Source organism: Rhinoraja longicauda, chromosome 31 (genome assembly GCF_053455715.1).
Source record: "Rhinoraja longicauda isolate Sanriku21f chromosome 31, sRhiLon1.1, whole genome shotgun sequence".
Classification (NCBI taxonomy): Eukaryota; Metazoa; Chordata; class Chondrichthyes; order Rajiformes; family Arhynchobatidae; genus Rhinoraja; species Rhinoraja longicauda.
The window spans coordinates 28,014,947-28,038,282 of record NC_135983.1 but is presented as its reverse complement, the minus strand read 5'-3'; the positions used below and the strand labels follow the sequence as shown (position 1 = coordinate 28,038,282).

Genomic DNA, 23,336 nt, shown 5'->3' with positions numbered 1-23,336 from the left:
TATGAAACTGTTGCAAGGATAAAACAGGTTGTGCAGAAAACTCGTGCAAAGCTTTATTGGTGCCAGTTAGTCGAGCTGTGGTTTTGTAAACCAATGCAACTGTTCCCTGCCCTACATAGTGGCTGTGGCAATGCTGGGACACGCCTCACCCTTGCAACCAAACGACACATTTCAGCAAAAATCATATCTAGTCAACAAAGGAGAACCAGTGAGTGAGGGAGCATCTGTGAGGTGTAAGGTTGCCAACTTCCTCACTCCCAAAGACGGGACAAAGGGTGACGTCACCGCCCCGCGCCCCGCGTCCCACGTGACCTCGCCCAGCCAGCGGCCACGTGCTCCCGCTCCACCAATGGCGGCAGTTTCACCGAAGCCAATTAACCTACAGGCCTGTGAGTCTTTGGAGTGTGGGAGGAAACCGGAGCTCCCTGAGAAAACCCACGCAGGTCACGGGGAGAACGTACAAACTCCGTACAGACAGCGCCCGTAGTCAGGATCGAACCAGGGTCTATGGCGCTGTGGGGCAGCAACTCTACCGCTGCGCCACCATGCCGCACTTGGTTGCAAATTGTATATCTGGTCAGGCTCGAGCCAAAGTCAATAAATGGCAGTTATCAACGATGATCTGACCAGGTCTTCCTGTTTCTATCTCACATAAAGCCCTTCATAAGCTGCACGCTCCAGGTTCATCCTCAGAACCACTTCCTCTTTCACAGTGACTTCACTATTTCAAGGATGCTTCTGCGCTAATCTTTCGAACTTTAACCGAGGAAATGTTGCAAGACAGAAACAAGGGGTGGAAAGTTGGCAACCTTCTCTCTGCCCTCGCCACTTGTGTGGCACGATGGCGCAGCGGTAGAGTTGCTGTCTTACAACGCTTAAAGCACCAGAGACCCGGGTTCGATCCCGACCACGGGCGCCATCTGTAAGGAGTTTGTACGATCTCCCCGTGACCCGCGTGCGTTTCCTCCGTTTGCTCTGGTTTCCACCCACACTCCAAAGACGTACAGGTATGTAGGTTAATTGGCTTCAGTGGTAAATTGTCCCTAGTGTGTGTCGGATAGTGTTAGTATGTGGGGATCGCCAGTTGGCACGGACTCGGTGGGCCGAAGGGCCTGTTTCAACGCTCTTAACTAAATGTAGGGTGCGCATGACATCTGGCATTGGAGCACTAGTGCATTTACACTGTGGATATCACTTCCATCGAGGAGGAATTACAAACTGTGAAATATAAAACTAATCTCCTTGTGAGCCAATGATAGACGCAAAGTGCTGGAGTAACTCAGCGGGTCAGGCAGCATCTGTGGAGAACATGGATAGGTGACGTTTCACAGAGTGCTGGAGTAACTCAGCGGGACAGGCAGCATCTCTGGAGAAAAAGGATGGTTGACGTTTCGGGTCGGGACCCTTCGACACAGTGTCGGAGAGAGGAGTAGAACTTCTTGAGAGTAGGCATACCTTGAGGTATGCTATCCTCATAAGCCCATGGCCAGGGTCAGGCACATGCGTCTAGTGGCGGTCACGGTGGCGCGGCGGTAGAGTTGCTGCCTTACAGCGAATGCAGCGCCGGAGACCCGGGTTCGATCCCGACTACGGGCGCCGTCTGTACGGGGTTTGTACTTTCTCCCCGTGACCTGCGTGGGTTTTCTCCGAGATCTTTGGTTCCCTCCCACACTCCAAAGACGTACAGGTTTGTAGGTTAGTTAGCTTGGTAAATGTAAAAATTGTCCCTAGTGGGTGAAGGATAATGTTAGTGTGCGGGGATCGCAGGTCGGCACGGACTTGGTGGGCCGAAGGGCCTGTTTCCGCGCTGTATCTCTAAACTAAACTAAACTAGTGGTCCAAATATGTTATTTTTTCAATACAGTGTTCTATAGTTAAAAATTGATTTCATAAAATCATAAGTTTTAGGAGCTGAATTAGGCCATTCGGCCCATCAATTCTACTCTGTAATGGCTGATTTATCTTCCCCTCCCACCCCCATTCTCCTGCCTTCTCCCCATACTACGCAAGAATCTGTCAATCTCTGCCTTAAAAATATCCACTGATTTGGCCTCCACAGCCTTCTGTGGCAATGAATTCCACAGATTCACCACCTCCTGGCTAAAGTAATTCTTCCTCATCTCCTTCTAAAGGTACATACTTTTTTTCTGAGGCTGCGGCCTCTGGTCCTAGACTCTCCCACTAGTGGAAACATCCTCTCCACATCCACTCTATCCAGGCCGCTCACTATTCTGTACGTTTCAATGAGGTCCCCCCTCATCCTTCTAAACTCCAGCGAGTACAGGCCCAGTGCTGACAAACGCTCATCATATGTTAACCCACTCATTCCTGGGACCATTCCTGTAAACCTCCTCTGGACCCTCTCCAGAGCCAGCACATCCTTCCTCAGATACGGTGCCCAAAACTGCTCACGATATTCCAAATGTGGCCTGACCAGCACCTTATAGAGACTCAGCATTACCCCCCTGTCAGTTAATCCTTAAAGGGTGTCAAGGCTGAAGATTTGACGATACGTCTTTGGGAGAAGTTGATGTCCGACTTACAGAAAATTCAGTTTATGTACAGTTATACAGTCATAGAGTCACAGTGATAAAGTGTGAAACAGGCCCTTCAGCCCTATTTGCCCACACCGGCCAACATGTCCCAGCTTCACTAGTCCCACCTGCCTGCGTTTGGCCCATATCCCTCCAAACCTGTCCTATCCATGTACCTGTCGAACTGTTCCTTAAACATTGGACTCCTCTGGCAGCTCGTTCCATACACCCACCACCCTTTGTGTGGAAAACGTTACCTCTCAGATTCCTATTAAACCTTTTCCCCCCTCACCTTGAACCAATGTCTTCTGGTCCTGGATTCCCCCACTCTGGGCAAGAGACTCTGTGCGTCTACCCGATCTATTCCTCTCATGGTATCAAAACAGAACAAAGCGGAACCCCTTGCATAGGCTGGAGACCCCTGTACACATGAATAAGCATGACTCCGCTTGATGGGTTCGATCATTATCCACATATCTAAGCAAGACCACAGATAAACCAGACGCACCTTGTAGGCATGATCTGCACCTTGACGCCTCTGAGTGTCTTCATGCTTGGCCTGGCGGAGAGGGAGAGGCAGAGGCAGAGCTAGACATAGACTGTCCTTTGTCGAAGGCAGAGACACTGAAATGAACAGCATTGGTCCCGATGCAAGAAGGCATCAAGTTTCATTGCAAGTGATACAATCCACTTGTTGAATTTATCCGACTCAAATGCGTGCAATATTCTGCCTTTGCCTTCTGCAGGGAAGTGGACCCTTGCAATCTGTTACGCAAATTACATTTATGAAATGTCACAATCACTGACATTAATACACAACTGCAACTTCAACCCGTGGTGAGCTCACACCGACCCCAGGTCTCCCCACCCTCGGAGCTCCACGCTGAAAACTCTATTTGATATCCATGAAATATTCACAGGGGGACCCAATGAGTCTAGTGGATTAAACACAAAAAGCTGGAGTAACTCAGCGGGACAGGCAACATCTCTGGAGAGAAGGAACGAGCAACGTTTCGGGTCGAGACCCTTCTTCAAACGTCACCCATTCCTTCCCTCCAGAGATGCTGCCTGTCCCGTTGTGTTACTCCAGCATTTTGTGCCTATCTTCGGTCTGAACCAGCATCTGCAGTTCCTTCACACAACTTTCTAATAGATTACTTTTCCATGGAGCCCTCTGACACGTCGTTTAGTTTATTAAAGACAGACACACAATGCTGGAGACCCTCAGTGGGTCAGGCAGCATCTCGGGAGAGAAGGAATGGGTGATGTTTCGGTGTATATTGAGTTGAATTTAGTTGATTGTCACGTGTACCGAGGTACAGGGTCATACAGCGTGGAAACAGGCCCTTCGGCCCAACTTGCCCACACCGGCCAACATGTCCCAGCTCCACTAGTCCCACCTGCCTGCGTTTGGCTCATATCCATCCAACCCTGTCCTAACCATGTACCTGTCTAACTGTTTCTTAAACGTTGCGATAGTCCCTGCCTCAACTACCTCCTCAGGCAGCTCGTTCTGTATACCCACCCTCCTCTGTGTAAACATGCAAACTCAGTACAAATGGAATTCATTGCCACAGACGGCTGTGGAGGCAAAGTCAGTGGGGACATTTAAGGCAGAGATAGATAGATTCTTGATTAATATGGGTGCCAGAGGTTATGGGGAGAAGGAAGGAAAATGGGGTTAGGAGAGAGAGATAGATCAGCCATGATTGAATGGCGGCGTAGACTTGATGGGCCGAATGGCCTAATTCTACTCCTATCACTTTTGATCATGATCTTACGACAGCACCCGTAGTCAGGATTGAACCCAGGTCTCTGGCACTGTGAGGCTGTGACTCCACCACTGAGCCACAGTGTCACTCTTGTGCAGAAAACATTGAGAATCTGCTTCATTTGGCACTTCAATGAAAGTTGGGCAGATCACAGACGTGGGACGTTTTCCTGTTTTGTTCAAGGTACGACTGTTTATCTGATTTAGAGCAGATACCCATCGCTTGTAGGTCTCATCTTACACTGATTGGCCCGGCTGAGTCGAGTAAGGTCTACACTGCTGCAGGGAGAGGGAGGAGGCTGGGGTTATTAGTGTCCAGGAGATCGGAGATGGAGCAAGGTGCTGCAAAGATCACAGTTCCAATTATATTTGTGAGAGAGATCTTCTTTACATCGCCTTTGAAGAACTGACGTCCTGGAAGAGAAATACTCATCGTTTTTCATTCACACTCTACAATCTGCAGGCAGACTATATAGTCTCACGCACACAAATCACAAGAATAAAAGGCTTTACATCGAGTATAGAACAGTGCAACACAGGGAAAAAGTCATCCCTGCTGGAGAAAAGTTTGAATAAACCATCCGGATTTAAATGTACCGTTTCTTTTGACAACATTTAGTATTAACTAAATGGATATGCCGTATAGTGATTGACTCATTTTGTGCGTATATGTTGGTGCCTTGCTATCTAACCCCATATTGCAAACTAATTGGGAATGCCCGGATTAGAGGCTTTCACTAACAGGGAGAGGTTTAGTTTTGTTTAGAGATACAGCGCGGAAACAGGCCCTTCGGCCCACCGGGTCCGCGCCGACCAGCGATCCCTGCATGTTAACATTATCCTACACACACTAGGGACAATTTTTACATTTACACAAAGCCAATTAACCTACAAACCTGCACGTCCTTGGAGTGTGGGAGGAAACCAAAGATCACGCAGGTCACGGGGAGAACGTACAAACTCCGTACAGACAGCGCCCGTAGTCAGGATGGAACCCGGGTCTCCGGCGCTGCATTCGCTGTAAGGCAGCAACTCTACCGCTGTGCCACCGTGCCGCCCGGGGATTGTTCTCTCTGGAACGTCAGAGGTAGAGGGGAGACTTGATAGAAATCTGTTACAATTATGAGAGAGGTAGATGTCGGGTAGACTGTCAGAATCTTTTAATGCAGAAATTTAAATTAATTGCTGAAGGTTTATCCTATGCTCGGCCCACATCCACCCAAGTTATTCATGTATGATTGTGTTGTCCGAGTCCACATACCTGCCATGCTGCTACGAGTAACATTTACTTTGTACCTGTACCTCACTGCACTTGTACATTAGACAATAGACATGACCTGACCTTTCCTATCCATGTACCTGTCCAGGTGTCTTTTAAAAGTCAGAATTGTACCTGCCTCTTCAGTCTGAAGAAGGTCCTGACCCAAAACGTCATCCATAGATAACTTTATTTCCCATGGGAGAGCTTCTTAGAGTTCTATAAAATGACACAGCACGGAAATAAGTCTTGAGGCTTTAGAGATACAGCGTGTAAACAGGCCCTTTGGCTCACTGAGTCCACACCGACCAGCGATCCCCGCACACCAGGAAACCGGAGCACCCGGAGGAAACCCACGCAGGTCACAGGGAGAACGTACAAACTCCGTACAGGCAGCGCCCGTGGTCAGGATCGAACCCGGGTCTCCGGCGCTGTGAGGCAGCAACTCTACCGCTGCGCCACCGTGCCGCACTAAAGTCTTTCAGCCCAACTCATCTACGCCAGCCAAGTTGTCTAACTGACCAAGTCCCATTAACCTACGCTCGGCCCACATCCATCCAAGTTATTCATGTATGATTGTGTTGTCCGAGTCCACATGCCTGCCATGCTGCTGCGAGCAACATTTACTTTGTACCTGTACCTCACTGCACTTGTACAATTGGCAATAGACATGACCTGGCCTTCCCTATCCATGTACCTGTCCAGGTGTCTTTTGAAAGTCAGAATTGTACCTGCCTCTTTTCAGTTTGAAGAAGGGACCATTCCATCTCCCCAGAGATGCTCCCTGACACGCTGAGTCTATCCGATCTATTCCTCTCATGATTTTATACACCTCTATAAGATCAGACCCTCTCATCCTGTTGGCCAAGACTGAGATGCTGACTGTGATGTGAAGAAATATCTTGCAGCATTTCTCAACGCTGACACAGCAATATGGTGCAATCATGCAGCGTTGCAGACGGAGAGTTGTTCGGGAAACCCTTCAGCCCCACACCAACAAACATACTGCTCGCTATTCCGTGGAACGCAGGAGGATGAGGGGTGAACTTATACAGGTGTGGAAAATCATGAGAGGAATCGATCGGGTAGATGCACAGAGTCTCTTGACCAGAGTAGGGGAATCGAGGACCAGAGGACATGGTTAGGTGAAGGGGAAAAGATTTAATAGGAATCCGAGGGGTAACTTTTTCACACAGAGGGTGGAGGGTGTATGGAACGAGCTGCCAGAGGAGGTAGTTGAGGCAGGGACTATCCCAACGTTTAAGAAACAGTTAGACAGGTACATGGATAGGACAGGTTTAGAAGGATATGAACCAAACACAGGCAGGTGGGACTAATTGTAGAAGGGGCATGTTGGGCGGTGTGGGCAAGTTGGGCTGAAGGGCCTGTTTCCACACTGTATCACTCTATGACTCTATGTGGATGGGGCAAGTTGGGCGGTGTGGGCAAGTTGGGCTGAATGGCCTGTTTCCACACTGTATCACTCTATGACTCTATGTGGATGGGGCAAGTTGGGCGGTGTGGGCAAGTTGGGCTGAATGGCCTGTTTCCACGCTGTATCACTATGACTGCACCTGTGGAGGCCCAGGCTTGGAGATAGTAGCAGCATGGAAACAGGCTGTTCGGCCCATCAAGTCCACTGCGACCTGCAATCACCTGTACACTGGTTTTACGATTCTCCCAGTTTTGCATCCTGCGTACTAAGGACAATTTACAGAAGGCCATTAACCTACAAACCCACACATCTGCGGAGGAAATGGACACGCAAGGAATAACAGATTAGTTTAGTTTAGAGATACAGCGCGCAAACAGGCCCTTCGGCCCACCGAGTCCTCACCGACCAGCGATCCCCGCACACTAACACTGTCCTACACACACTAAGGGCAATTTTTACATTTAACAAACCTCTACGTCTTTGGAGTGTGGGAGGAAACCCGAAGATCTCGGAGAAAAACCACGCAGGCCACGGGGAGAAGGTGCAATCCTGTAGTCGGGACCGAACCCGGCGCTGCAAGCGCTGTAAGGCAGCAACTCTACCGCTGTGCCACCGTGGCCGCCCGTGAGTGGGCTGATGATGGAATGCTGAGTAAGACACAAAGTGCTGGAAGGACCCAGTGTGTCAGGGCAGCAACGGCAGATGTATGAATGTTGAGCAAAGCACAAGTGTGGTGGAAGAACTCGGTGGTGGAAACAAAGAACGGCAGATGCTGGTTAATACACAAAAGGACACAAAGTCCTGGAGTAACTCAGCGGGCCAGGCAGCATCTCAGGGGAACATGGATAGGTGATGATTCAAGTCCAGTCTGAAGGCCTGAAATGAGTTCATGTGAGGAGTAGGCCATTCGGCCCTTCGAGCCAGCACCGCCATTCAATATGATCATGGTTGATCATCAAAATCAGTACCCCGTTCCTGCTTTCTCCCCATGTCCCTTGATTCCGTTAGCTGAAGAGCTCTATCTAACTCTCTCTTGAATACATGTGCATTTTATGTTCCCAGTCGTAAGCCTCCTTGCCACCTTCCCCTCAGCTAACAATGATCCATTCTACATTTTCCTTGAATCTTGTCCCCTTTGATCTGTGTTTTCACACCTTAACCTTCCTTAACTCTATGTCTCCCTCTCCCCTGACTCTCAGTCTGAAGAAGGGTCTCGACCCGAAACATCACCCATTCCGTCTGTCCAGAGATACTGCCTGACCCGCTGAGTTACTCCAGCATTCTGGTGTCTATCTTCAACATATAAACACCATCACTGAGCCACGACTGATATCGAGAAAACCAGCAATCTATTTGCAAAGAATTCAGTCTTGCAATAAGGAAGGTAAACGAATGAATTTAAAAGAGAGTTAGATAGAGCTCTAGAGGCTAGCGGAATCAAGGGGTATGGGGAGAAGGCAGGCACGGGTTACTGATTGTGGACGGTCTGCCATGATCATAATGAATGGCAGTGCTGGCTCAAAGGGCCAAATGGCCTCCTCCTGCACCTATTTTCTATGTAAAACAGGCATCCAGCTGCACTGTTTCTGAGCAGACTTACCTCTGAAGGTGTCTTCAGGATGGCCAAGCTCTGTAGTTGGATGCCAAGAATGGACTCCAGCAATGCGTGTGGATCAGTGTGTGGTCACTTTACCCCCGGCACCATCTCAAGGTAATCCTGTCTGCAAATAAAAGGAGCACAAGAGGTGGCAGAGTGTAGGAAGGAACTGCAGGTGCTGGTTTACACCCAAGGTAGACACAAAGTGCTGGAGTGACTCAGTGGGACAGGCAGCATCTCTGGAGAGTAGGAATGGGTGATGTTTCGGGTCGAGATCCTTTCTTCAGAAAGGGTCTTTTCAGTCTGAAGAAGGGTGTTGACCAACAGACGTCACCCATTCCTACTCTCCAGAGATGCTGCCTGCCCCACTGAACATACCTGCTACTGCAGCATCGGGAAGCACATGGGAACCTTCACCGTTTGTGGTTGTGCTTGGACTGACACCGTTTTATAATCTCCCAGTGTCTGGGTTTCACACGCACTGTTGACCCACTCCCTCCCTTGGCAGTGGAGAGAACAACTCACCTCAGTGCAGTATGGGGAAGCAGGCGGGGGAAATCCTCTGAGTATTTACGAGCAAAAGAAACATTCTAGGTCAGGAAGTTTCACTGCCATCCAGCCAATGACAGTAAAGGAAAGGTCTTTCAGAAGAAGTCCATTCATGCAGTTTTGCGAGTTGGAATTATTTCAACTGGCAGCTCAGCGAGCTGTTTAACAATGTCATAGCTTCCTCAAAAATGTTTAATAACCAGTGTAACATTCCCACAGAAAGATTCTGCAGACACCAACTAAGTAAACACATCGTCTGTGTCTTTAAAGTGTCATTTGAGAAGTAATTCTTGATTAGGACACAAAGGAAAGACTCATCTTGATTTTTATTACAGTGAAAACCCTTGTGTTGCGTGCTAACCAGTCAGCGGAAAGACAATGGATGATTACAATCCAGCCATTTACAATGTACAGACACATGAATGGTAGGGCTCTGGGTAATGTTGTAGAGCAGAGGGAATCTAGGAGTGCAGGTGCATGGTTCCTTGAAGGTCGAGTCACAGACAGATAGGGTGGTCAAAATGGCTTTTGGCACATTGGCCTTCATCAGTATTGAGTAGAAGTTGGGAGGTCATGTTGCAGTTGAATAAGATGATGGTGAGACTGCATTTTGAGTAGCGTGTTCAGTTCTGGGCACCATGTTACAGGAAAGGCGTTTCAACAGAGGGACAGTCAGACTGGTCAGAGAACTAGGATGGGGAAGTGATGGAGAGAGAGGGAAAGCAAGGGTTACTTGATGACAGCAGCAATCAATCAGCAGCAATCAGCAGCAATCAGCAGCAATCAGCAGCAGCAGCAGCAGTATCACCAAGCTGTGTTGCTTGGGAAGTATTGTGTGGGGATAGTAAGGAGTAAGACCTGTGTGATCTCCCGGACAAGTTTCGATCGCCTAGCTTGGGGTCGGAGAGGAATTTCCCGGATTTTTTTTCCCAAATTGGCCTGGGTTTTTAATCCGGTTTTTCGCCTCTCCCAGGAGATCACTCAGTTCTTTTGGGTGGGCGGTTGGAGCGGTTGGAGCAGCGGCCGGGCGGTAGGTTTAGAAACCGAGCACGGGGCTTTGTTTGGAGAGTATGAGTGCCAGGGCAGTTTTTTGTTCTGGGTGTCGGATGTGGGGAATCTGGGAGTCTGATAGTCTTCCAGACATCCACATCTGCGCCAGGTGTGACGAGATGGGGCTCCTAAGGGACCGTATTAGGAACCTGGAGCGGCAGATTGATGACCTCCGTCTGATCAGGGAGAGTGAGGAGGTTATAGATAGGAGTTACAGAGAGGTGGTCACTCCTAGACCACGGGAGGTAGACAAGTGGGTCACTGTTAGGGGGGTCAAGGAACAGAGGCAGGGACTAGGGAGTACCCCGGTGGCTGTACCCCTTGGAAATAAGTACTCCTGTTTAAGTACTGTTGGGGGGGACAGCCTACCTGGGGGCAACGACGGTGCCCGGGCCTCTGGCACGGAGTCCGGCCCTGTTGCTCAGAAGGGTAGGGAAAGGAAGAGGAGAGCAGTAGTAATAGGGGACTCTATAGTGAGGGGGTCAGATAGGCGATTCTGTGGACGCAGTTGGGAGACCCGGATGGTGGTTTGCCTCCCTGGTGCCGGTGTCCGGGATGTGTCTGAGCGTGTCCAGGATATCCTGAAAGGGGAGGGAGAGGAGCCAGAGGTCGTGGTACATATAGGTACCAACAATATAGGTAGGATAAGGGAAGAGGTCCTGAAAGGAGAATTCAGGGGGCTAGGAAGAGAGTTTAAAAAAAAGGACTTCCAAAGCAATAATCTCAGGCTTACTGCCTGTGCCATGCGATAGTGAGAATAGGAATGGAGTGAGGTGGAGGATAAATACGTGGCTGAGGAACTGGTGCAGGGAGCAGGGATTCAAGTTTCTGGATCATTGGGACCTCTTCGGGGGGAAGTATGACCTGTACAAAAAGGACGGGTTGCATCTGAACCTGAGGGGAACCAATATCCTGGCGGGGAGATTTGCTAAGGTAATTGCGGAGACTTTTAACTAGTACGGTTGGGGGGAGGGACTCAAACACAGATAGCTAATAGGCAGTGTGTGAGGCAGGAGGCAGAAAAGGGAAACACTCAGACCCAATATGTAGGAGAGAAAGAAGGGAAAAGAAATAAACTGAGAATAAGAAATGATGGGTCCCTTAAATGTGTATATTTTAATGCTAGGAGCATTGTAAGAAAGGTGGATGAGCTTAGAGCCTGGATTGACATCTGGAAGTATGATGTTGTGGCGATCAGTGAAACATGGTTGCAGGAGGGTTGCGATTGGCAATTAAATATTCCAGGATTTCATTGTTTCAGATGTGATAGAATCGGAGGGGCAAGAGGTGGGGGTGTTGCATTGCTTGACAGGGAGGATATCACAGCAGTGCTTTGGCGGGACAGACTAGAAGGCTCGATTAGGGAGGCTGTTTGGGTGGAACTCAGAAATGAGAAAGGTTTAGCAACACTTATAGGGGTGTATTATAGACCGCCAAATAGGGAACGAGAATTGGAGGAGCAAATATGTAAGGAGATAGCAGATATTAGTAGTAAGCACAGAGTAGTGATTGTGGGTAATTTCAATTTTCCGTACATAGACTGGGAATCACATTCTGTTAAAGGACTGGATGGTTTGGAGTTTGTAAAATGTGTGCAGGATAGTTTTTTGCAGCAATACGTAGAGGTACCTACCAGAGAAGGGGCAGTGTTGGACCTCCTGTTAGGTGATGGAGGTATGTGTTGAGGAGCACTTTGGGTCTAGTGATCACAATGCCATTAGTTTCAATATAATTATGGAGAAGGTCAAATCTGGACCAAGGGTTGAGATTTTGGATTGGAGAAAGGCTAATTTTGAGGAGATGAGAAAGGATTTAAAAGGAGTGAAACGGGACTTTTTGTTTTATGAAAAGGATATAATAGAGAAATGGAGGATATATAAAGGTGACATTTTGAGAGTACAGAGTCTTTATGTCCCTGTTCGGTGGAAAGGAAAGAATAATAATTTGAAAGAGCCGTGGTTTTCCAGGGAAATTGGACACTTGTTTCGGAAAAAGAGGGAGATATACAATAAATATAAGCGGCATGGAGTAAATGAGGTTCTTGAGGAATATAAAGAATGTAAAAGGAATCTTAAGAAGGAAATTAGAAAAGCGAAAAAAAGATATGAGGCTGCTTTGGCAAGTAATGTAAAAGTAAACCCCAAGGGGTTCTACAGATATGTCAATAGCAAAAGGATAGCGAGGGATAAAATTGGTCCATTAGAGAGTCAGAGTGGACAGCTATGTGCTGAGCCGGAAGAAATGGGGGAGATATTAAACAATTTCTTTTCTTCGGTATTCACCGAGGAGAAGGATATTGAATTATGTGAGGTAAGCGAAACAAGTAGAGTAGTGGTGGAAATTATGAGGATTAAAGAAGAGGAGGTACGGACACTTTTGAAAAATATAAAAGTGGATAAGTCTCCAGGTCCTGATAGGATATTCCCTAGGACATTGAGGGAAGTTAGTGCAGAAATAGCAGGGGCTATGACGGAAATATTTCAAACGTCATTAGAAACGGGGATGGTGCCGGAAGATTGGCGCATTGCGCATGTTGTGCCTTTGTTTAAAAAAGGTTCTAAAAGTAAACCTAGCAATTATAGACCTGTTAGTTTGACGTCTGTGGTGGGAAAATGAATGGAAAAGATACTTAGGGACAATATATATAATTATTTGGATAAACAAGGCCTGATTAGAAACAGTCAACATGGATTTGTGCCTGGAAGGTCATGTTTGACTAATCTTCTTGAATTTTTTGAAGAGGTTACCAGGGAAATTGATAAGGGCAAGGCTGTGGATGTTGTCTATATGGACTTCAGTAAGGCATTTGACAAGGTTCCACATGGAAGGTTGATTAAGAAGGTTAAATCGTTGGGTATTAATAGTGAGGTTGCAAGATGGATTCAACAATGGCTGAATGGGAGATACCAGAGGGTAATGGTTGACAATTGTATGTCAGGTTGGAGGCCAGTGTCTAGTGGAGTATCCCAAGGATCTGTGTTGGGTCCACTGTTGTTTGTCATTTACATTAATGATCTGGATGATGGTGTGGCAAATTGGATTAGTAAGTATGCAGATGATACTAAGATAGGTGGTGTAGTTAATAATGAAGTAGAGTTTCAAAGTCTACAGAGAGATTTGGGCCTTTTGGAGGGGTGGGCTGAAAGATGGCAGATGGAGTTTAATGTTGATAAGTGTGAGGTGCTGCATTTTGGTAGGACAAATCAAAATAGGACGTACAGGGTAAATGGTAGGGAATTGAGGAATGCAGTGGAACAGAGGGATCTGGGAATAACTGTGCATTGTTCCCTGAAGGTGGAATCTCATGTGGATAGGGTGGTGAAGAAGGCGTTTGGTATGCTTGCCTTTATAAATCAGAGCATCAAATATAGAAGTTGGGATGTAATGTTAAAATTGTACAGGGCATTGGTGAGGCCGAATCTGGAGTATGGTGTGCAGTTCTGGTCGCCAAATTATAGGAAGGATGTCGACAAAATGGAGAGAGTACAGAGGAGATTTACTAGAATGTTGCCTGGGTTTCAGCACTTAAGCTACAGAGAAAGGTTGAACAGGTTGGGTCTTTATTCTTTGGAGCGTAGAAGGTTGAGGGGGGACTTGATAGAGGTTTTTTAAATTTTAAGAGGGACGGACAGAGTTGACGTGGGTAGGCTTTTCCCTTTGAGAGTGGGGAAGATTCTAACAAGGGGACATAGCTTCAGAATTGAGGGACAAAAGTTTAGGGGTAACATGAGGGGTAACTTCTTTACTCAGAGGGTGGTGGCTGTATGGAATGGGCTTCCGGTGGAAGTGGTGGAGGCAGGCTCGATTTTATTATTTAAGAGTAAATTGGATAGGTATATGGATAAGAGGGGATTAGAGGGTTATGGTCTGAGAGCAGGTAGATGAGACTAGGTCAGAGAGAGTGGTTGGCGTGGACTGGTAGGGCCGAACGGGCCTGTTTCCGTGCTGTAGTTGTTATATGGTTATATGGTTATATGGTTAGAGAAGTCAATAAGGAGTCTTATTTGAATGAACATGTACAAAATAGTGCCAGATAGGCTGCCTCTAATTATAGTTGCTTGTTTTAAAGACATATCTTTAGTACACTGGAGGCTGAGGTGTGACCTGTAAGAGGTATGTAAAATTAGGAGGGAGATGGATAGGCTAGGTAGCAGGTTTGTTTCCACATAGAAGAGATCACGGGGAGAAGGCAGGAGAATGGGGTTAGGAGAAAGAGATAGATCAGCCATGATTGAATGGCAGAGTGGACTTGATGGGCTGAATGGCCTAATTCTGCTCCTATCACATGACCTTATGACCTAATGTGTCTAGTTTACTTTAGTTTAGAGATACAGAGTGGAAACAGGCCCTTCGGCCCATCGAGTTCACACTGGCCAACGATTACCCAATTCTATCCTACACACACTAGGGGCAATTTACAATTTTTACCAAGCCAATTAACCTACAAAACTGCACGTCTTTGGAGTGTGGGAGTAAACCGGAGCATCCGGAGAAAACCCAGGCAGGTCACGGGTAGAACGTACAAACTCCGCTCAGACAGCACCCGTAGTCGGGATGGAACCCAGGTCTCCGATGCTGTGAGGCAGCAACTCTACCACTGCACCACCGGGTGATAGTTAAGAAGTGCAGAGATTATCTGAAGAAGAACATATTCACCGGAGTCACCACACTAGGGAGTTTATCTCGCAAGGTGTTATATTCTTCAGGCGCTGAATCGATGATGAGATATGAAATATAAGAAAATAACTGCAGATGCTGGTACAAATCGAAGGTATTTATTCACAAAATGCTGGAGTAACTCAGCAGGTCAGGCAGCATCTCAGGAGAGAAGGAATGGGTGACGTTTCGGGTCGAGACCCTTCTTCAGATATGAAATGGTGCACCAGGCACTTAAAACCGTTAACTCACAGGTTCAGATAAACAGCGTTGAACAACGAGTGGTTAGAGTCATTCATCACACAGGTAGGCCCCACTCACTGCCCACCCCTTCAGATTTGTATATGTTTCTATAGGATGAGAGGGGATCTTATAGAAACATATAAAATTCTTAAGGGATTGGACAGGCTGGATGCAGGAAAAATGTTCCCGATGTTGGGGGAGTCCAGAACCAGGGGTCACAAAGTTTAAGAATAAGAGATAGGCCATTAAGGACTGAGATGAGGAAAAACCTTTTTCACCCAGATTCTGTGGAATTCTTTGCCACAGAAGGCAGTGGAGGCCATTTCACTGGATGTAGACAATAGACAATAGGTGCAGGAGTAGGCCATTCAGCCCTTCGAGCCAGCACCGCCATTCAATGCGATCATGGCTGATCACTCTCAATCAGTACCCCGTTCCTGCCTTCTCCCCATACCCCCTCTCTCCGCTAACCTTAAGAGCTCTATCCAGCTCTCTCTTGAAAGCATCCAACGAACTGGCCTCCACTGCCTTCTGAGGCAGAGAATTCCACACCTTCACCACCCTCTGACTGAAAAAGTTCTTCCTCATCTCCGTTCTAAATGGCTTACCCCTTATTCTTAAACTGTGGCCCCTTGTTCTGGACTCCCCCAACATTGGGAACATGTTATCTGCCTCTAATGTGTCCAATCCCCTAATTATCTTATATGTTTCAATAAGATCCCCCCTCATCCTTCTAAATTCCAGTGTAAACAAGCCCAATCGCTTGTATATTCAAGAAAGAGTTAGATATAGCTCTTCGGGCTAATGGAATCAAGCAGAAAGCAGGAACGGGGTACAGATTTTGGATGATCAACCATGATCATATTGAATGGCAGTGCTGACTCGAAGGGCTGAATGGCCTACTCCTGCCCCTATTTTCTATTTTCTATGTTTCCACACCCATCAAGAACCCATCTGTATTAATCCCATTGATTAGCATTTTGTTCTATCTTCAGTGGCATAGGTCATTTGAATGAACGCTGTGTGTATTTTAGTTTAATTTAGTTTAGTTTAGAGATACAGCATTGAAACAGGCCCTTCGGCCCACCGAGTCCGTGCCGACCAGCACACTAACACGATCCCATGCACTCACTAGGGACAACTTACAATTTTACAGAAGCCAATTCGCCCACAAACCCGTACGTCTTTGGAGTGTGGGAGGAAACCGGAGGTCTCGGAGAAAACCCAAACAGGTCACGGGGAGAGCGTACAAACTCCATACAGACAGCGCCCGTAGTCGGGATGGAACCCGGGTCTCTGGCGTTGTGAGGCAGCAACTCTACCGCTGCGCCACCGTGCTTGAAGAGAAACAGAAAATGTCAAATATGGTCAACATAGGTTGGAAGAGCCTCAGCTTCCCATGTTCCATGTTCCTGTAAATAAAGGTCTACGGGAAACAAATGTTTTACCAGTCAACCATCCCGTAAATAAAGGAAGAGCCAGAGGTGATGAAAAACGATCAATCACCACTGCACACTTATCACGACATTAATCAATATTCTAATAACAGGAGGAAGGATATCTGTGGTGTCTTTTGATAAGAACTTGTACTTGGAAATATTCTTCAACTATAGCAATGCCAGTAATTTTACCGGGAAAGATTTTTTTGTGTATCTGCATTTTTTTTTTGCTGTGCTTGGAAAACTTTGTGGCTTCTGAGCCTTCAAGTATGGTTATGATAAATTACTCTTCAGATATTGTTAATTGGGATTTTGTATTCTCAGGTCCCAGAAACTTGAATTCAGGAAAGGAAGTCAGCATAGGAAATGCCTAAGTGTAGTGATACTTGTGCTGAACTGTACACAAAAATAAATGTTCCTGTACTTCACAGTAGATAGGACAACTAAAGTACCAGACCAAATCCCAGCAGAAAATAAAATGAAGAATAACCGATTTGGTAGATTTAGTTTAGTTTAGGTTAGAGTTACAGCACGGAAACAGGCTCTTTGGTCCACCGGGTCTACACCGACCAGCGATCCCCGCACACTAACACTATCCTACACACACGAGGAACAATTTACACTTACACCAGGCCAATTAACCTACAAACCTGTACGTCTTTGGAGTGTGGGAGGAAATCCGAAGATCTCGGAGAAAAACCCACGCAGGTCATGGGGAGAACGTACAAACTCCGTACAGACAGCGCCCGTAGTCGGGATGGAACCCGGGTCTCTGGCGCTGCAAGCGCTGTCTGGCAGCAACTCTACCGCTGCGCCACCGTGCACAAATATATATATATCCCAAAATATCCCCTGGAGAATAGAAAGGGCATGCAGAAGGTGAATGGAGAGTGCAGAGGCAGGATGAGATGAGTAGGTAAAGTGGGAGCATCCTAGGTGGCATTTTGAAAGAGGTTTCAATGGTTCAATGGGGCTTTCATTGTCACATGTTCAGAGTGCAAATTATGTTCTTATTAGTTTGAGTTTAGTTTCTTAAAAGTTTAACTAAACTTACCAAAGACTTTACTACATACTCCAAACATTTTCTCCACTGGTCCCTGTATCCCACCTGATCAATAGGAAAGAAAACTGCAGATGCTGGTATAAATCGAAAGTAGACACAAAATGCTGGAGTAACTCAGCGGGTCAGGCAGCATCTCTGGAGAGAAGGAATGGGTGACGTTTCTGGTCGAGACCCTTCTTCAGACTTCAAACGTCACCCATTCCTTCTCTCCAGAGATGCTGCCTGACCCGCTGAGTTACTCCAGCATTTTGTGTCCCACCTGACAATGTTCCATTATTCTCTGTTTCATGTTATATTAGTTTAATTTAATTTAGTTTAGTTTATTGTCACGTGTACCGAGGTACAGTGAAAAGCTTTTGTTGCATGCTAACCAGTCAGCGGAAAGACAGTACGTGATTACAATCGAGCCGTTTACAGTGTACAGATGCATGATAAATGGACTAACATTTAGTGCAAGGTAAAGTCCAATCAAAGATAGTCCGAGGGTCACAATGAGGAAGATAGTAGCTCAAGTTTGCTCTCTAGTTGTTGGTTACATGAATGTCGAGCTGGGGAGAAGGAAAGAATGGGTTGACTGGGCTTATATTCACTGGAGTTTAGCAGGATGAGAGGGGATCTTATAGAAACATATAAAATCCTTAAGGGATTGGACAAGTAAGAATGTCCCCGATGTTGGGGGAGTCCAGAACCAGGGGTCACAGTTGGGGCATCTTAGTCGATGTGGACACTATGTCACCCCTTGCAAGGGGTGACATAGAATCAGGAGATGTTGAATCAGTATGGATAGAAATGAGGAATTGTAAGGGTAAAAAGACCCTAATGGGAGTTATCTATAGGCTCCCAAACAGTAGCCTCGACATAGGGTGCAAGTTGAATCAGGAGATAAAATTGGCGTGTCAAAAATGTAATGCTACGGTGGTTATGGGAGATTTCAACATGCAGGTAGACTGGGAAAATCAGGTTGGAAATGGACCCCAGGAAAGAGAGTTTGTAGAGTGCCTTCGAGATGGATTCTTAGAACAGCTTGTACTGGAGCCTACCAGGGAGAAGGCAATTCTGGATTTAGTGTTGTGTAATGATCCTGATCTGATAAGGGGACTAGAGGTAAAAGAGCCATTAGGAGGCAGTGATCACAACATGATAAGTTTTACTCTGCAAATGGAAAGGCAGAAGGGAAAATCGGAAGTGTCAGTATTACAGTATAGCAAAGGGGATTACAGAGGCATGAGGCAGGAGATGGCCAAAATTGACTGGAAGGAGGCCCTAGCAGGGAAGACAGTAGAACAGCAATGGCAGGTATTCCTGGGAATAATGCAGAGGTTGCAGGATCAATTTATCCCAAAGAGGCGGAAAGACTCTAAGGGGAGTAAGAGACACCTGTGGCTGACAAGGGAAGTCAGGGACAGCATAAAAATTAAGGAGAGGAAGTATAACATAGCAAAGAAGAGTGGGAAGACAGAGGATTGGGACTCTTTTAAAGAGCAACAAAAGTTAACTAAAAAGGCAATACGGGGAGAAAAGATGAGGTACGAGGGTAAACTAGCCAATAATATAAAGGAGGATAGCAAAAGTTTTTTTAGGTACGTGAAGAGGAAAAAAATAGTCAAGGCAAATGTGGGTCCCTTGAAGACAGAAGCAGGGGAATTTATTATGGGGAACAAAGAAATGGCAGACGAGTTAAACCGTTACTTTGGATCTGTCTTCACTGAGGAAGATACACACAATCTCCCAAATGTTCTAGGGGCCGGAGAACCTAGGGTGATGGAGGAACTGAAGGAAATCCACATTAGGCAGGAAATGGTTTTGGGTAGACTGATGGGACTGAAGGCTGATAAATTCCCAGGGCCTGATGGTCTGCATCCCAGGGTACTTAAGGAGGTGGCTCTAGAAATAGTGGAAGCATTGGAGATCATTTTTCAATGTTCTATAGATTCAGGATCAGTTCCTGTGGATTGGAGGATAACAAATGTTATTCCACTTTTTAAGAAAGGAGGGAGAGAGAAAACGGGTAATTATAGACCAGTTAGTCTGACATCAGTGGTGGGGAAGATGCTGGAGTCAATTATAAAAGACGAAATTGCTGAGCATTTGGGTAGCAGTAACAGGATCATTCCGAGTCAGCATGGATTTACGAAGGGGAAATCATGCTTGACAAATCTACTGGAATTTTTTGAGGATGTAACTAGGAAAATTGACAGGGGAGAGACAGTGGATGTGGTGTACCTCGACTTTCAGAAAGCCTTCGACAAGGTCCCACATAGGAGATTAGTGGGCAAAATTAGAGCACATGGTATTGGGGGTAGGGTACTGACTTGGATAGAAAATTGGTTGACAGACAGAAAGCAAAGAGTGGGGATAAATGGGTCCCTTTCGGAATGGCAGGCAGTGACCAGTGGGGTACCGCAAGGTTCGGTGCTGGGACCCCAGCTATTTATGATATACATTAATGACTTAGATGAAGGGATTAAAAGTACCATTAGCAAATTTGCAGATGATACTAAGCTGGGGAGTAGTGTGAATTGTGAGGAAGATGCAATAAGGCTGCAGGGTGACTTGGACAGGTTGTGTGAGTGGGCGGATACATGGCAGATGCAGTTTAATGTAGATAAGTGTGAGGTTATTCACTTTGGAAGTAAGAATAGAAAGGCAGATTATTATCTGAATGGTGTCAAGTTAGGAAGAGGGGATGTTCAACGAGATCTGGGTGTCCTAGTGCATCAGTCACTGAAAGGAAGCATGCAGGTTCAGCAGGCAGTGAAGAAACCCAATGGAATGTTGGCCTTCATAACAAGAGGAGTTGAGTATAGGAGCAAAGAGGTCCTTCTACAGTTGTACCGGGCCCTGGTGAGACTGCACCTGGAGTACTGTGTGCAGTTTTGGTCTCCAAATTTGAGGAAGGATATTCTTGCTATTGAGGGCGTGCAGCGTAGGTTCACTAGGTTAATTCCCGGAATGGCGGGACTGTCATATGTTGAAAGGCTGGAGCGATTAGGCTTGTATACACTGGAATTTAGAAGGATGAGGGGGGATCTTATTGAAACATATAAGATAATTAGGGGATTGGACACATTAGAGGCAGGAAACATGTTCCCAATGTTGGGGAGTCCAGAACAAGGGGTCACAGTTTAAGAATAAGGGGTAGGCCATTTAGAACAGAGATGAGGAAGAACTTTTTCAGTCAGAGAGTGGTGAAGGTGTGGAATTCTCTGCCTCAGAAGGCAGTGGAGGCCAGTTCGTTGGATGCTTTCAAGAGAGAGCTGGATAGAGCTCTTAAGGATAGCGGAGTGAGGGGGTATGGGGAGAAGGCAGGAACGGGGTACTGATTGAGAGTGATCAGCCATGATCGCATTGAATGGCGGTGCTGGCTCGAAGGGCTGAATAGCCTCCTCCTGCACCTATTGTCTATTGTCTATTGAGGGGAAGGGCCAGTTGTATTACTCAATGACTATAAATGCATTTAATTTGGGAACTAACTTTATAATCGCAATCCCATCAGGATCATAGAAACAAATAATAGGTGCAGGAATAGGCCATTCGGCCCTTCGAGCCAGCAGTGCCATTCAATGTGATCATGGCTGATCATCTAAAATTAGTACTCCGTTTCTGCTTTTTCCCCGTATCCCTTGATTCCGTTAGCCCAAAGAGCTAAATCTAACTCCCTCTTGAAAACATCCAGTGAATTGGCCTCCACTGCCTTCTGTGGCAGAGAATTCCACAGATTCACAACTCTCTGGGTGAAAAGGTTTTTCCTCATCTCAGTCCTAAATGGCCGACCCCTTATTCTTAAACTGTGACCCTGGTTCTGGACTCCACCAACATCAGGAACATTTTTCCTGCATCGAGCCTGTCCAATCCTTTAAGAATTTTATATGTTTTTATGTGATCTCCTCTCATCCTTCTAAATTCCAGTGAATACAAGGCCAGTCGACCCATTCTTTCATCATATGTCAGTCCCGCCATCTCGGGAATTAACCTGGTGAACCTACGCTGCACTCCCACAATAGCAATAACGTCCTTCCTCAAATTAGGAGACCACAATTGTACACAATACTCCAGGTGCGGTCTCACCAGGGCCCTGTACAACTGCAGTAGGACCTCCTTGCTCCTAAACTCAAATCCTCTCGCAAAGAAGGCCAACATGCCATTAGCTTTCTTCACTGCCTGCTGTACCTGCATGCTTACTTTCAGTGACTGATGTACAAGCACACCCAGGTCTCGTTGCACCTCCCCTTTTCCTAATCTGACACAATTCAGATAGTAATCTACCTTCCTGTTCTTGCCACCAAAGTGGATAACCTCACATTTATCCACATTATACTGCATCTGCCATGCATTTGCCCACTCACCTAACCTGTCCAAGTCACCCTGGAGCCTCCTAGCATCCTCCTCACAGCTCACACTGCCACCCAGCTTTGTGTCATTGAGTACTGATTGAGAATGATCAGCCATGATCACATTGAATGGCGGTGCTGGCTCGAAGGGCCCAAAGGCCTCCTCCTGCACCTATTGTCTATTGTCATCTGCAAACTTGGATTTAATTCCCTCGTCTAAATCGTTAATATATATTGTAAATAACTGGGGTCCCAGCACTGAGCCTTGCGGCACCCCACTAGTCACTGCCTGCCATTCTGAAAAGGACCCGTTAATTCCTACTCTTTACTTCCTGTCTGCCAGCCAACCAGTTCTCTACCCATGTCAATAACCTACCCCAATACCAAGTGCTGTCATTTTGCACACTAATCTCTTGTGTGGGCCCTTGTCAAAGGCTTTTTGAAAGTCCAGATACATCACATCCACTGGCTCCCCCTTATCCATTCTACTTGTTACATCCTCAAAAAATTCCAGAAATTTCCCCTTCATAAATCCATGCTGACTTTGACCGATCCTGTCACTGCTTTCCAAATGCACTGCTATGACATCTTTAATAATCGACTCCAGCATCTTCCCCACTACCGATGTAAAGTGAACTGGTCCATAATTCCCTGTTTTTTCTCTCTCCCTCCTTTCTTAAAAAGTGGAGTTACATTGGCTACCCTCCAGTCCACACGAACTGATCCAGAGTCGAGAGAACATTGGAACATCAGAAACTTAAGGAAAGGCACGGATTATTGAAAGAAAAATAGAAGAAATGTAACATAAGCATTCAGATGGGGCAGCGGCAGAGTTGCTGCCTCACAGCGCCAGAGACCTGGGTTCGATCCTGACTACAGGTGCTGTCTGTACAGAGTTTATACGTTCTCCCCGTGAATGCTTGGGTTTACCCCTCCACACTCCAAAGACGTTCAGGTTTATATATTAATTGGCTTCTGTAAATTGTAAATTGTCCCTAGTGTGTGTAGGAGAGTGCTAGTGTGCGGGGATTGCTGGTCGGTGTGGACTTGATGGGCCTGTTTCCCTGGTGTTTAAACTAAACTAACCATGCAGAAAGTCCCTGGCGTTTGGTCACCTCATTTATTTAAAGAAGGAAACCAAGTTCAGGAATATTAATGATCAAATTACAATGGGATTTCATATATTGGCTGCCACACATAAGTACTGACACAGCCAACTGTGTCCTGGAAGGGAAGCCCTCTTATAAACAGCTTGTGATATCGGAATTGCGTGATTAGGAGAGTTTAATTTAGAGATACAGAACGGAAACAGGCCCTTTGGCCCACAGAGTCCGTGTCGACCAGCGATAGGGTTGCCAACTGTCCCGTATTAGCTGGGACATCCCGTAGTTTGGGCTAAATTTGTTTGTC

General features: G+C 46.5%; 1 protein-coding gene across 2 annotated transcripts in view; it reads right to left on the bottom strand.

The window, feature by feature from the left end:
- The window catches only part of LOC144608556 (alpha-(1,3)-fucosyltransferase 7), a 53,128-nt gene that overhangs the window by 4,779 nt on the left and 25,013 nt on the right, over positions 1-23,336 (bottom strand). Inside the window, exon 2 of one of the 2 annotated variants that reach the window (XM_078426498.1) lies at positions 8,599-8,719. The gene's annotated coding sequence lies outside the window, so the exon portion shown is untranslated. Of the gene's footprint in view, positions 1-3,042; positions 3,175-8,598; positions 8,720-23,336 lie in introns of those variants that run through there. The other variant, XM_078426497.1, reaches the window with a different exon arrangement.